At 33.4% G+C, this 15,525-nt stretch overlaps 1 protein-coding gene across 2 annotated transcripts in view; it reads right to left on the bottom strand.

Annotated features, from left to right (window-relative positions):
- LOC149482699 (uncharacterized) overlaps positions 1–15,525 on the bottom strand; it is a 76,604-nt gene that overhangs the window by 50,695 nt on the left and 10,384 nt on the right. The gene's annotated exons all lie outside the window — the stretch shown is intronic.

Genomic DNA, 15,525 nt, shown 5'->3' with positions numbered 1-15,525 from the left:
AATGGATCCCATATAAAAAGTAACTCGGGGTCAGATTCAAATTTACTTTCTATTTTTAATGTTACAATGTTTTGTTTGTTATGTTTATGGAATATGTTCATACTAAATAACAAGGTTAGCAAAATTAAGCGACATAAAAGCGTATAAGAATGTGAGGTATTAATTATTATTTTAATAATTTCGTGGGCAGTAGGATATCACATTTTCATGTTGATGACAATAATTCTTCTACCTACATATTCAATTTGAATTATTTATCTGATTGTGTTATTTTTTAATTAAAGGTTTATTTCAACTAAGTATAAAGATTGAAAATACGAAAGAAGTATGTATCATTTAATTTTCATTTCCACAAACAAAAATACACGCATAACACCACTAATATATCACCATCATTTGTTTCTAACGTCTTTCATTTCCATTTAGGAAGTGGTACATACATCACTCACGTAAGCTTTTAAAAATAACGAAACGTTTAAGTAATAGTTTCACAATAGGATAACGTTAAGAGTCAAAATTACAACATAAAGATGTGTTATACAACATGTATTCTTAAAAGGACAGAAAATTAGTCCTCAACATGATTGTTAAAAAATAAAAACCATGGTCAAGAGTGATGCATGCCTTTGAAAGCCGGCTCAGATTAAATTTGACTATGATTTTCTCGATTCAGTTGGAAATATAAAAACGTAGACCGTACTATAGTAACTCTCGGGGGATATTAACTACGCAGATATTGTTATACAATATTATATAATATATCTGCTATAGTATAATACTATTCTTTGCATGTCGTGTTTACTTAGATTTATATTTTTGTAAAAAGACTTACTATAACTGATAGTTTTTGGTTCTAATAATTATTTTGTCATAATATTTTTAGCGACATTTCTATAAGTTTGTACGCTGAGGTATCATTAAAATGTTGCTACGTTAAGATGTCTAATAAAAATTAGAAGAGCCTCAGAGTAATATGCTCTACATTGACGTAGTTTAGGATTACTCAACTAACAATATAAATGTATAGTCTTGTAACCAAAACCGAACTGGAATTAAGTCTTGCAAAGTCAGGATTAGACAACCAATCAAGCTGCTTCGACATCCACACAACACTTTTCTATGCCTATAATAATGAATAGTCCATGCGTCATATACCGTATTCTAACATTAACTTTTTATAGCTACGGATTATATTTTTTTGGGATTTTTTTTCTAAGTCACATTATGTTAACGGTTATAAATCCATATTGATACTAGAGGATTTGTCATATACGTGATACGATCGGCAAAAAACGGAATACAGTTGCGTTTTCTGTCAATCAAATTGTGTGATAGAGTCGATAAGCTTATACCACAAAATACAGAGATAATTTTTATACATGTGTTATAAGCACATAAGAAACGTATAAAAGGTTTTTTGTACAACGTAGGTAAACGGATGTCTTCAAAGTATTTTAATAATACTTTGTAGGAAAATCCATACTAATATTATAAATGCGAAAGTAACTCTGTCTGTCTGTCTGTAACTCAATCACGCCTACACTACTGAACCAATTTTCATGAAATTTGGTATGGAGATATTTTGATACCCGAGAAAGGACATAGGCTACTTTTTATCCCGGGAAAATGACGCAATCCCGGAAATCCCACGGCAACGGGAACCATGCGGGTTTTTCTTTGACTGCGCGGGCAGAAACCTAGTACGTTTATAAATATACATACTTATCATTCTTTAATTCAAATCGAAAGTGCGCAGGTATAGCCTTTTTCATTTGTTGTATTAACTCTATTCAAAAAAACCTTCAACACCAACCTTTGAATTTAAAATCTATACGATCAAACTATTGATAGAACAGCCTAAGCTTAAGAGCTTTTGACGCCAATTATAGATTTCAATTGAATTGAAAAACCAGTATTTCACGTGAGATCTCCGTAAAGAGCAAATAATTATCGACACGGCATTTTAATTCAACACAAAAACTTTATTTATACTGGTTGGTACTTTATGTATATAAGCTATTTCGTTTATTATCGATTACATAGAGCGATATTGAAGATATGTGTGCGTGTAATTGTTTACATTGTTTGTTTTGTTAATAATATGGTTTAATTATTTGGACTTTTGAGCAATCTAGCACCATTAAATAGTGTTCAAAAAGTTTTTTTTACATAATATTATCACTTTTATTTAAAAATAATTGAATAACAAATTTTGAAAATTAATATTTAATAGTCATAGTTAATACGATTTTTATATTTTATTGATTAACAATTTTTCATTCCGATACAATAAATATACAAAATTCATTTTCAAAAACAACTATTCGATCGTTATCAATTTTTTTCTATTCTTTATAATTTTGAAAAGCATGTTAATAAAATTAAAACTACAACCATATAAAGGTTGTAAAATCATATTTTAATAATGTCAATTGTCAACTCATTAAATATATACCCAAGTAACCTGAATGTATGAAGTAGGTACACAATACAAGTACATTTAAGCATATCGGAATAATATCTAATTGTGCGGTAAGTTTCTCTATAAGGCCATCAATTAAACACTGACGCTGCATTTTTGTTTTAAAAAGAGCAAATTCAAAGCACATTGAAATGTCACTCTTGTTGCTTTGTTAAAAACTTGATCTCGATCGAGGTATACTTATTTAGTTCCTTTTGGTTTTGTTCGATGTCTAGGTTCTAGGGTAAAATCTATACTTTAGCAAGAAATGCCTCGGGCTTTGCGAAGTTTTTACAGCGTGGCAAAAAGTACCTTGTTAGTAGATCAAATTGGGTAACGAAAAAATCTATTTACGAATTTCCAAATAGAAGACCAAGCAAACAAATTAATGAGCATGAAAACCGTTATTTTTGTTTCTAACAGACTCAATTGAAATCAGAATTGTTGCTCAATGTAATTTACATTCAGTTCCTATTTATAACTCAATTTAACAAGATTTATGTGAACTATGACCAAACGATTTCAAATTGTTTCACCCCAAGCGGAATCGAACAATTGCAAATCAAAATTACATAAGTCCAAATATTATTGTACTGTTATTCGCACCATATAAGGGTGTTCTTGTTCATTTAACTAACAATGTGATGACTAAACGTTATCAAAATACTTTGCTATTGTTACAGACCTCGTAAATTATCGAGAATTAAATTAATTTGTAATATTTAATAGAACGAAGCGTTTAAGGTAGAATGACTATTATTTAAGTGGTACATGTAGTTTATACCGGATATATTTCAGGATTTACATGTTATACATTCTTGAAATTTAAATTTTATGTAGATTCCCACACAAGTATATTAGCTGCAAATAATTTAAAAGAAATTTATTATCATTTAAGATAAGTACTTAACTATTTTATAGAAATATATTTCTATTTTTTCATCGTCGATTTCTATGGAAGGAAGTCATTTAGAAATATATTAGTATTAAAAAGTGTAATCAACAAACCAAAACTTGAACTAGAATATTTTTTTTCATTTATTATTTAAGAAAAGCAATATCGTCAATATTTGAATTTAGTAACGGATGTAAAATATATACGACTAGCGGTCCGCCCCGGCTCGCCCGTGGTACATATTTCGCAATGAAAGGTAGCCTATGTTCTTTCTCAGGGTCTAAAGATTATCTGTGCCAAATTTCATCAAAATCGGTCCAGTAGTTTATGCGTGAAAACCATACATACATACATACAAACCTTTCCTCTTTATAATATTAGTATAGACTATACAAATAAAGCAATCAACACGTCTACCAAAAATAAATAATTAGCCACATCATAATGGTTAGGGAGCCAGGTGCAAATTTGGTTAACTATTTCCTCTCAAGAGATAATTCGTCAGACGCATGAGAGTATAGTATTATAAAGCCTCGTGAACGTCAGCTGGCGCTCGGTTGGGGGGGTGAGCGGTTGTAGCCTCCCACGCACATAGGAAAAAAAATACATTCATTCATTCATTTCCTCTCAGCTAAAAATTTGTCAAATTGTAGCTAACCCAATATCTCAACGAAAAAAAATAGTCAGCTGGTTACAACATGGTGTATTATACGTCAGCTGGTGTCTCGAACATGAAAGTTAAATTTAAAGAAAAATTTATTTTCCGTTATTTCCTCTCAAACAAAAATTTACCTGATGATAGCTTATATGTAACTGTGGATAAATATATATGTCAGCTGGCTGTATCTTGGTGGAAAAACCGTCAGCTGACACGGGAGGCTACAACCGCTCTTCCCCCCAACCGAGCTCCAGCTGACGTTCACGAGGCTTCATAATACTATACTTTGATGCATTTTACTAATTACCGCTTGAGAGGAACTTGGTCATAAAATCTGCTGCTGGCTCCCGGACCATAAAAAAACTACAAGAAAAAATATTTTTTACACCTCTCAGATTTCATAATAGATTAGCATTTGACGGACATGAATCCTACACTTCTATAGAATAAGACAATCCAATGGAACATCATCATCCCCACTGCCGGGACACGGGCCTTCTATGAGGGTTCAGGACATAATCCACCACGCTGGCCAAGTGAACGTTGGCAGATGTCACATGTCGTCGTACTCTTGACTCGTCGACATGCCAATTTCCTCACCAATAGATATCATCATATAAATAACGAATAATCGATCTCTATCAGCCCTACCATAGTATAATGAATGTTCACAGTACCCACACGGTGAAACGGTGTTAATTGATGTTTTGCATATCGGCGATTAGCTCGAGCCTGTTTTACTGTTACACAACATGTGCGGTCTCACTGAAGATCCCGTCGTACTTGCTTTATACTTTTCCGTGCTCATTTATTATTCCTTCCTAGATGTGAAATTGATGAATGGACTGATGATTTTAATGTTAAAATTATCATCTAAATTGTACTTATTGAGTAAAAAACTATCTACATTAAAATCTCTATATTTTATTGCATTGCAAAAATATTTTTTTGCAATGCAATAAAATATAAATTAATATTCCACCGAGCTTACAACTTTCGATACATATTACATTATTTTATTATAACAAACGACATAACGATACGTACTTAATTAGAACCAATTAATAAATTATATAAATGTTTTAATACTTAATACCTTTACTTAAACAGGTATATTCCGCAATAAAATTAGTTTATACGGTCATTTATATTGCTTATCTATACATATAATAAAATCGTAGGAAAGTCAAAACTGTACATTGAATATTTTTTTAAAAGAATACATAATCCATGATCTATAATCGATATAAAAGCCAAAAACATAGTTTTTAGAATTTTTGTCTGTTTGTCTGTTTGTCTGTTTGTCTGTTTGTCTGTTTGTCTGTATGTTTGTCCAGGCTAATCTCGAAAAGTACTGCATAGATTGACTTCAAATTTTGCATGAATATTACTAACAGGTCGGGTGAGGCTTTTTTAAACATATTATCATGCTATCACCTCCGGGGGAGGAGCTGTGAACCTTTTTTTTCTTACGTATTCCGTGTATTACGACAGCGTACAATCTAAAGACTCATGTTTAAATGTTGGTTTCGGGTAAGCGATGCTATTATCTAGCTTTACACAATAAATACTATGTCATTTACGTAATTTGGGCAGAGAATCAGTTTAATGAATTTATTAGTATACAAATTTGAAACAGCGCCATCTATGAGATTTCGTAAAAATCAAATCAATTTACATGTTAACACTATTGAACACAATGTTAAAAATTAATAATTTAAATATAATTATGTTATTTATTTATTTAACTCTTTAACCCATATCTTCCCTTCCCTATAAGGTGCGCTTATAATTCGTGTGAATATACTACATTTTTAAAAGTGAGGGTAGATGTTTATTATTTTAAGTCAAACTAGACACCATTACAGTTAATCTAATATTGATTGTGTTCATTGGTTACATTTTTAAAAATCTTCGTGTTTTAAAAATTCGATAACGAGGCGGGACTCGAACCAGCATTCTTAAGTGGTCGAATTTTTTCTATTCTTTATAAATTTATTGTTTATGAATTTATATTTATAAACAATAATACAAAAAGGTTAGTTCGTTGATAATTATTATTCCTTCATCATTTACATGTTGTAAGTAAAAATATACTTTGACTGTTAATACTTTTGTTCAGTATTTACCTGTATGATTATTGCTTGGTAATTAATATATTTTCATGTCGTATACCTAATTAAAAACATAAGTTTGATGTGAAACTAGCTGGATTTATTTTTACACACTCACAGTCTTATATTTTGTGTTAATGTTAAAATAGTATTAATAGTGTAAATCATAATATTTTTTCACAATTAAAAATATTTCCTTTTTTTGATGGTGTTGGCATCGAATTAAACTGCGCTGTCGTTTCGTTCACAAAAAGTGAAGTTATGAGGACCGAATATGTAGCCGCCTCAACTTACGGAAACGAGAGTAACCTGCGTTGTCTGTTAGTTATTGTATAGTCGAATTTAACGTTACATGGAAATTGGCATCTAATTATATGTATAATACTTATATTAAATCTGTAGAGGTCAATTCTGTACATGAAATATATTTCCTAAATATCTATCACGAGGTGATTAGGGATCGACACTGACGCCAAAAATTTTTGTCCGTCTGTCTGTCTGTATAACCGTTATAGAAACAAAAACTACTCGACGGATTTAAACGAAACTTGGTACAATTATTTTTCATATTCGTGAGCAGAGCAGTAACTCCATTTTTAAGCTTTCGTCGCGTGTGCAACCTTAAGGGTTAAAGCTACACAGAAATCAAGTATGAAAGAAATGTTCTCCATATTATATAAAAAATATCTCCCGACATCATAATTAATGTCTATCTTTTATGGTTGATCTTAGGAGTTCAAAGCTTTCTGATTATATTTGTCTACTAGCTGTGCCCGCGACTTCGTCCGCGTGGAATAGTGACTATAGGACCTATGACCATGGGCTCAGGGTGGGGCAACAATAATTGTTTTTATTTTCATGCTTCCACTCCCACGCCCACTCCCAGGCCCACGCCAACGCCCACGCCCACTCCCCTTCACAATTGGTACCTACCAGATCAAAGCCAGGGTAAGCGCCCCACCCAGCCCCACGGTGGCTACGCCCATGCTGAATTACTACTTAACATACAATTATTGAGTAAATACGTACTACCATAAATAATTAAAACAATTGTTATTAAAATTTCTTACTAAACTGAGCTAAAAAACTTACGTACCAACCAACTTATTAAAGAAAATCAAGAAATGAAATGCCTAACCTATACCAAATAGTTACTACATAATATTGTAATTAAAAATTATGATTAGTATATAATATCGAAAATCAAAAAAGAAATGCCTAACTAATTCTACGTAAAATTTCTTTTAAATTATGTCATATTATTTTTTAGGAACCAGGGGGGGAGAGGAGCAAATTCTATTTCCTTCCTTTCTTAAATGGATGTTTTTAATAATGTATGGTGTAGCCACTGATCAGCTTAATCGATACTCAATTTTTATCAAATCCAGCAACAAATCCAAATTAGATGTTTCCTGTCTCACGCACGTAACTAAAGGCTGAAGAGAGAGAGACGTAACTTAACCGTTTAGACGAAGAAAAGTGTAGAAAGAAAGTAGTAGAATAAAACCGGCCAAGTGCGAGTCGGGCTCGCGCACAAAGGGTTCCGTAGCAGCAAATATAATAAATTACAGTTAAATCAACCTATCTCAAAAACTATAAGAGATACTTTGATCAAACCAAAAATCGTTGAAAGAGTTAATTAGCATGCATCACCTCTATTTTTTTTAGAATTTTATACCCCGTAGTTATAAAAATAGAGGGGGGGGGACATACTTTTTACGACTTTGAGAGCTGATATCTCAAAAACCGTTCACTTTAAGAAAAATGTTTTTTAGAAAACTTTATATCATTTTAAAAGACCTTTCCATTGATACCCCACACGGGTATGTACATCGAAAAAAAAAATTTCATCCCTCAGTTACATGTATGGGGGGCCCCACCCCCAATTCTTTTTTTTACTATTTAGTGTCATATTTTTGTAGCGGTTCATACAACACATATTCCCATCAAATTTCATCACTGTAGTACTTATAGTTTCCGAGTAAATCGGCTGTGACAGACGGACAGACGGACAGACGGACAGACGGACATGACGAAACTATAAGGGTTCCGTTTTTGCCATTTTGGCTACGGAACCCTAAAAAGGAATAAAAAAAAGGAATAAAAGATTTCATAAACTTCCCAACGATCTTTAAAAATAAATTATTATATCATTTTTTTCATTCCCACTTTTACCCCTATGTAGGTATAATAAGTGGATGAACCGATTTCGATTCAATTTATCTAAGAACCAGCGTCGGAAAATATGCTGCCTAACAAAAAAAAGCCGCATCTAATTCGGTTTACCTGTTAGCCAGCTACGGTGCCATAGACAGACACACACACACACACACAGAAATACATAGCAGTCAAACACATATAACACCCGTCTTTTTGCGTCGGGGGTTAAAAATATAATACGACATAATTTAAAGGACATTTTGTGTGGCAAATTTACCTATTAGAAGTAACCATAATGTTAATTTGACCCCGCCCCCCCTACTACCTCAGCTTACCCCCAAACCCTTGGGGAATTTTGATATGATCATCTGGACATGTAAAGGAATAACTGTAGCGTCTAACAGATAAATTACGTTTTATAAACAAATACACTGTAATAAAATAAAATACACTGTACAGTGTACAATAGAATGCCTTAGCAAATGTTCGCCGTGATTACTTATAAATTGTCATAACTTTTTTATTTATGAACCGATTGACATGAAATAAACACTAACTGTTAAATGAACATTACCACAATACATTAGTGAAATCCGCATCTAAATCGGATAAGCCGTTTCTGAGATTAGCGTGCACAAACATACAGACAAACAGACAAAAAAATTTTTAACTACAGTTTTGGGTTCAAGATCGATTTAATAATAACACCTGCTAATTTTTTTCTACATATTTTCATTGTACAGACATCGCTTTTCCACAATTTTATTATATGTATTGATGATGATGGTGATTGATGATTATAACACTCTCAGTCCGTTTTAACTTAATTTTTATTTACTCGCATCAGTGCCACCTAAAAATTCTTTATATCGAAATTCGAGCAAAGCTAAGAAAATGAGAAATAAGAATTCTCAAGGATCGTTAGAGGTAAGAGGCTTACTATTGACCGAAAACAACATATTGTGTTATGCCGAGAACCTGAAACCGCTTCACAACGAGAATTGCGGCTCACAGCTGACCGCGAACGGTATGTACTATCCTGTGAGACCGAAACCTTCACTGAGAGGGTATAACGTCTCACAGCTGATCGCAAATGGCATATTTTATCTCGATAATCTGAAACTTTTACTCAATATAAAGACCGATTGACAAATGATAGGGTGCACCATAATATTATTCGATCTCTTGAAGATGAACATGAGCATAAGCAATGACTAGAGTAGGGACGCGAATATTACCATTATTTGAGACAAGATTATTTGAGACAAGTACGATTAATAAGTTTGTTTAATGAAAGATTAAGAATTGAAACTATTTGGTCTCTTGAAACGGACGAATAGCGAGAGGCCCGTCTTACTGTAGACAGATTTCGACAGTCTTAATGACTTAAGAGGTAAACATAGAAGATCAATCTACGAATTCGGTGGTGTGGTCCGACAAATATAAAAGTGGGTTTGCTTATAACCTCACAATTGATTACAGATCATCTTCTGTATAGGCGATATTAACGTAGTATGTTCTTTTTGTAATGCTTTAAAGAGGAGTCGGCTTTCGTTTGAAGATACACCAGAACCTTTGAAATCACTACTTTTAGAGGAACATGTGCAATCTAAACAGTTCTTAGACAATATTCGCTCTTATAGTAGTGCGTTTTAAATTATCCTTTGGTGCTCAACAATTATCAGAGGATCCTTTCATGCTTACTTTTAAGATACAAGGTCAAGTTTATCATTTGATAGGATCCTTTTTGCCTGAAGGCCAACCTAAGTTTCTTCAAATATATTTTATATTCGACTACAACGAATAGTCGAATACAAGAAATCAATATTTCTCGAATTTAAAATATTACAATTTTTCCTACAGTAGGGCGACGAATGTATTTTCGCATAGTAACGGAGGGGAACTCGCAGGGGGTCAAGTGACGCGGGCCACGTACCACAAACATGCTTAGTTTGTTGTACCGAGCGCGAAAGAAAGTCATCGTGTTTTTAGTAAAATTACTATGTAAACTAACGTAATTTAATACTTAGGTACATATTATATAATGATGCGCTCAAACTGTTAATCTACATTTAATTTAGATTATTATTTGAATTACTAAGTAATGTAGAATTTAAATCAAATTCACTCATGTTTTCCTCAGATTTTCGATGTCCTCCGATTTTAAGATTTTCTTATCAGAGTATTCAATTTTAATGTAGTTTATTTTTATAAGAGACAATTAAGAACATTCAAAAATAAAGTGTCACGTATTTTTTTTAAACGACGAATGGCGAAAAACGACGTAATCGCGGACGAAGTCGCGGGCAACAGCTAGTTCCGTAATAAATAACCTAATCAATAAATACCCATCACGCAGCTTTCACCCTAGGAACATTCTAGAATCCATAGACCATAAACGTTAAGGCGAATGTCTGAAATATTCCACAGATAATAATATATAAGTCTATGAAGTTTGCACCTCGTGGGAGAGACTAGGCGCCGTCGCCTCCTACGCTTTCCTTCGAGATGTATGGCCGATGCAACGATGCTCCACATTCAAACCACTCCTTGTTTACAAATTGAGAGCTGTCTGCGGCTATTACGAAATTTCATTACTTCCCATTTCGAATTTGCGATGAGAAATTGTATGCGACTTTCATTTAATATATAGCTGGCACATAAATTATTTAAAAGTAACAATTTCTTTTTAATAATGTTATTTCGTAGAATAAGGATGGAATATAATTAATTCTATAAGACTTCCTAGATTCATTAGGCTATTGACAAAGTTTTAATGACCAATCACCAAAAAACCACTACAGCCAATCAAGAACACATATTGTTAATAAAATTCGCATACAGCTACGAATTAAAAGTATCCGCTTCGGAACCCGCGAAGCCTTCATTATGGTTATTAAAGTTCATTGTACCGAGCAAGAAAATAGTAGACCGTCCGGCGAATATTAATACATCCGTAGTTTATACAAAAAGCACCGGCCAGACTTCTTGTTGCTCTAAGCGCATCCTGCCCCCGTACCTGTCTTAAAGCAGTATTATTTCCAGTGTGGAAAAATGACAGCGCTATATAGGTCGTCTAGCGCCAGCACTTTCTCACTCTGGATTAAATATTGCTATAAGTCATGGTAACCATCCTGCTCGTTTTATAAAGTATAAAATAAAGAGAAATGAGTGTAATCTTGCTCTTTGAGGTCAGGCGTGCGCTGCCCCGTATTGTTTGTCGTGGTAATGCTCCGTCATGCGGTTTACTATTCTGTAGACTTTAACGATCCTTCGGATGAAATTCGCAACAATACATATTTACATTTTGATTCATGTTAGGCGTTGTTCGACGAATGAAGTTTATGTGTCTTACTTGATTCTTAATAAAAATAACGAATTAACTTATTTCTATGTTATTAAAGTTGTGAATTTGAAAGAATGTTTGGAGCGGATATACTATAAGATACTAATCTAGTTTGAAAATTCTTTCACCGATAGAAAGTTACATTTATCTCGAATGAGGTTATATTATTTCAGTTTTTAACCCCGGCCAACGCAGGTGGAATGCAGACACGCAAGGGTAGATTCATTTGTATTTATTAAGAGGCTCTTCTGACAGTTTCCAATAGTTATTTGATCTTTTAGTATTTGGAAACTTGTTGGAAACGTATCCAAAACAATCGGCCATGTCACTTATGTCGGTCAAACGAGAATGTATCAGTCAGAAATCGGCTTCATAACGGAATTGTCGCCAATTAGCGCTCTCACCATCGAACTAGCTTATTATCATTCTAATGTAGTGCTTTTAAACATGATTTATGATATATTGTTTTTGCCATCGCCACTTTCTTATTTATGTTCGTTTTTGTAACCTCTTATGGGTATATTAACTCTCTCCTTAAATGTGTTCATACTTACTCAAATAAATATGAAATAGAATATACAAATAAAATATGCAGCAGTTTTGTGGACTGTAAACTTACTACTATGTACTTATTTCACTGTAAAAGCTTTCCGTTTTATTGTAAAAGTTTGGAAACTTTGGAGAAAAGCCAAGTTTCAACCTAGGTACCTAATATTAAGTACATAAAAATACGATAGGTTACATCTCAGCACCATACCTTTTTTTTTATAGTGGGGAAATCTTCCAAAGATACCCACGGCCCCCGGGAAAGGAGCGTGGGTTATGTCGGATTCTTACCGACTAAAACCCCACTGTGTTCCGTCGAGCCGCTTTAATGATGGGGCCGCGGGTATTTGTTAGAATTCTTCCGCGACCCCCTCGGCGCCATACCTACCTACTACATAAATATTAAATACAATACACCTAACATACAAACGTATCTCAATTAAAAGTTTTAATTTGGCACGTTGCAATTATTATTTGAACATTATGACGATGCTTTATAAAACTTCATAAACTTGGTAACAAGCTTCATCAAAAGAAAAGTTTTGAATTTATATTCAAAGCGAGCGTCAAGCTGCAAGCTGAATGCGGAAAATTGTATTAAATAATAGTTCACGTAAGGAGACATTCAGTTTAGCTTTGTTTATGATATATCCGAGTCATGAATCTAATAACCATTTAAGCTCAGTCAGGCTCAGGCAGGGCTACCAGATTTGGAAGACCGTCGTTATGCATAGGTAAGATAGAGATAATGAGTTATGATTTCAGATTTAGGTAATAATTACGTATAATTGTTTAAGGCCGAGATGTTTTTTCCATAAGTAGAATACTCTACTAGTGCTATTAGCCAACAAGCATCCGTGCTACCTTTTCATAAGTAGATATAATTTATGTTTATATTTGATAAAGGCTAGAGAAAGATCATTAGAAGGTAACATGAAATACGGGGCTGACGCTTTTCTTAGTTGAATAAGAAGCATATTTAATTTACTACTTCTAAAAACGAGTTAAATTTATTTTTAAGATTAAATAGTGCTAACCATAAATTATAAAATTTATAGACCAAAATACATTTACACGATTAACCTCCCGTTCAATACATCTAAGAGAATTTTCCACATGGGAACCCTACTCGATGCAAAATTTATGGGTCTAAGAAGATTGCACTCTAAGCCGCGTCTGCCCCCGGCGACTGTCCAACGCATAAATTGCTTATATCTCTAATAACACTGGGGTTTTAGCGAATCGTTATAGAAACAGATTGCTATTACACGCAGTACCGACACAGTATTGGCTATTGCCCGCGATTCCCTATTTTAACCTCCTTAGGGGATGCAACGCATAAAATATTCTCAGTTTATACATATTTAGGTAAAAAAATTCTGATAAGTTTATTAGTTGATGTAAATCACTACATAGTATAAAACAAAGTCGCATTCTCTGTCCCTATTTCCCTATGTCCCTATGTCCCTATGTCCCTTTGTACGCTTAAATCTTTGAAACTACACAACGGATTTTGATGCGGTTTTTTTTAATAGATAGAGTGATTCAAGAGGAAGGTTTATATGTATAATAACATCCATTAAATAGTGGAGAAGTACTGTTATTTTTGAGGTTTCTAATGTGATGTCGTAAATAATTACATTTTTTCCGCTTACATTGCAAACGCAGGCTGAACCCTATGAGTTTTATCAAAATAATGTACTAAGTATTGTACACATTGAAAAGGTCTACAGAAAAGTCCGCGATGGCATATGTCTATCTCTTATGGATTACCCACAATAACTTTTTTTTGTCATTTACTTTTTACGTCAAATAATGGCTAATTTTCGAAGCGATTTAAACCAATACAGCATTAATCCATAACCAATTAAATACCTTGAATACATTGTTCATTTAATATAGATCTATATGGCCCTTTACACCGTATGATTTAAGTGAATATTTTCGAAGATATTACAGATTTAAAAATTGCGGGACGTACCGTTTGCAGCGGTACCGGCCGGCCGGGCCGCTATGTTTTTATATACAACGTTAAAAGTTGTTCTGTAGTGTATTTAGTATCAGCATTGCACCCGTGCGAAGCCGGGGCGGGTCGCTAGTTGTGTTATATATTATCTATATGTGGTGATATCATATTATTCACTACCGCTGTTCTTGTTCCTTTTGAAAGACATGCAATGACATCACATTCATTTTAATAGCTTTCACTAGAACCTTGATAAACGTTATAGAGGAGCCATAAATTAGTTACCTTATATGTATCCTTACTTAGTGAATGAAACGTCCTTAAATGGCCGTAACAACAATAAATTCATTTCTCCGCTGCCAATTTAAACGATAATTTACAAATGATCGACCCAAAGATAATAAATTAAGAGTGCGACTCAATTTATTACACATTGCTACAATTTCACCGAACATGCATCATACCGGCCGGTCCATATATCATCAGCTTATTTGCCGCTGAAAGGGACAGCAGATCTTTGATTTACGCATCACTTTCTTCTGAATACCGTTAAACCTTTTACGAGGAAAGTTCGTAAAGTATGACAGATGGGCCGCTCGCATTCATTTACGCCGATTTAATAATAAAGTGTCTTATTATACGTCATAATTTTCGGCGTTGATGTGGTAATACGCTATTTATGTTCAACTTATCATATTTTAACAATAAGGTTTTCAGAGTCGCGACTTTCACGTGAAAGCTCTGTCCTCATATATGATTGATGATATGAACAAAAATTGTCGGTTTGTCTGAAGCATCTCTTTAAACTTGCTTAAAACCACAATATCATATGTACTACTAAAAAATATGAAAATAAACTGAAAAAAGTTTTCATTCCACTTCAGACGAATACCTACTTCGATTTGCATTACCTATTTTCTATTTTGCTAGGAACATAAACAATATTTCTACAAAAATCAATCGTACAAATTATTATACACATGATAAAAAACCTTGCAAATTAAGAAAATAACATTATCTCAATCCTCATTCAAATTTAGAATACAAAGCCATATAGACATTAGACAATCTAGACCAAATGAGTTTTTATGCAAATAAATGTCTATGGGCGAAACTAAAGGCGCCGATAGACCTATCTATAAACAATAATTTAAACAAAAGATGGTTATGGTCGACATAGAGGCTGGTTTTGTGATAATAGCATAAACGCCGTGTGAAGTGGAACAAGCTGGCCTGGTTATGGAAATCAGGGAAATGATCGATGCGAATTTGATATGAGAACGGTTGCTTTTAAATATTTGTCTTACTCAAAACCTATATAACAATCCTTTCTATAATATAGTCTACTTACTATATTAGCAAATTATGTTATGGTGCAG

The sequence above is a fragment of the Colias philodice genome, chromosome 14, assembly GCF_061535455.1.
Source record: "Colias philodice isolate Cphi_HAF_F1 chromosome 14, ilColPhil1 Martin Lab GWU primary, whole genome shotgun sequence".
Taxonomy (NCBI): domain Eukaryota; kingdom Metazoa; phylum Arthropoda; class Insecta; order Lepidoptera; family Pieridae; genus Colias; species Colias philodice.
This window is presented reverse-complemented; position numbering and strand designations above follow the sequence as displayed.